Source organism: Myotis davidii, unplaced genomic scaffold (assembly GCF_000327345.1).
Source record: "Myotis davidii unplaced genomic scaffold, ASM32734v1 scaffold651, whole genome shotgun sequence".
NCBI classification, from domain to species: Eukaryota; Metazoa; Chordata; class Mammalia; order Chiroptera; family Vespertilionidae; genus Myotis; species Myotis davidii.
This window is the reverse complement of record NW_006283994.1, coordinates 1,714,915-1,716,015: the sequence shown is the minus strand read 5'-3', so window position 1 is coordinate 1,716,015 and position 1,101 is coordinate 1,714,915. Positions and strand designations below refer to the sequence as shown.

Below are 1,101 nucleotides of genomic sequence, written 5' to 3'. Positions count from 1 at the left end.
GTGCCACGCGGTGGGGACGCGGCCCAGCCCCGCTGCCAGCATCCCATTAAGACCTGGAGTGCTCGGCGGAGAGAGCTCCTGCCATCTGTTGTTTTATTATTAAGAGGGGAGTTTACAAGAGCAAGCCCATATGTTGCCAAACAAATTGTCAAATAGCAGAGCTATTAAGGGAACGGCTTGGCGAGGCCTTTGCGTCTCCCCGATCGGACAGAATCTGGAGCATGTTTCATCTTTGAGGATAATGAATTGGAACCCCCGCCCCATCCGTGCTCTCACGCCTGCTGTCTGGGTTTGAGACAGGGCTGGGCTGACCCCAATGCTGCTCTTCGTGTAAAACATTCAACCCCAAGCCAGGCTGCTGCTGGGCTCCCCAGCAAAGGTGAAGTTCAGGGGTGTCGCTGTCCCTCCTGCCCAGGTTGTGGGGAGAAGGCGCTGCGCTCAGCTTCCGTCCCCAATAGAAAGTTTGCCCCCGAAAGTCGAGCCCAGGTCCCTCCTCGACCTGCCCTCCCTCGGAGGCCGGTGTCAGACCCTCTAGGAGGGAGGCAGTGGTTCTGCGCCCAGGAAATGGTCAGAATCACTGAGCAGCAACCAGGCTTTGTCCGAAATCCAGAGCCAGGCAGGACCGGGTTCGACTCAGACAGAAATCCAGGGGCTTTAGAAGGCCCTGCTGCCAGGACGCCCGCGCCGAGGCCAGAGGGCCTGCACGAGCCCCACGAAAAGCACGTCTCGCTGCCCTTTCCACGTCCAGGGGAGCAGCACTCCACACAGCCTCCCCTTTTTCACTGTCACCGTCTCCTTTTATTTTATTTTTTTCAATATATACTTTTATTGATTTCACAGAGAGGAAGGGAGAGGGGGCAAGAGAGAGAAGTGATGAGAGAGAATCATTGATCTTTTGCCTCCTGCATGCCCCACACCCAGGATCGAGCCCGCAACCCAGGCATGTGCCCTTGACCGGGAATCGAACCTTGACCTCAACCACTGAGCCATGCCAGCCGGGCTCACCATCTTCCTTTTTTAAGCCAGCATTTGGGCTTTGCGCTGGAAAGCAGGGCTGTGTTCTGTGTACTTGTGGAAAGTGGCTCATTTCCTGTCCTCGAT

The 1,101-nt window shown here is 56.3% G+C and overlaps 1 protein-coding gene across 1 annotated transcript in view; it reads left to right on the top strand.

Annotated features, from left to right (window-relative positions):
• Nucleotides 1-1,101, top strand: part of ASS1 (argininosuccinate synthase 1) — a 39,516-nt gene that overhangs the window by 8,907 nt on the left and 29,508 nt on the right. The gene's annotated exons all lie outside the window — the stretch shown is intronic.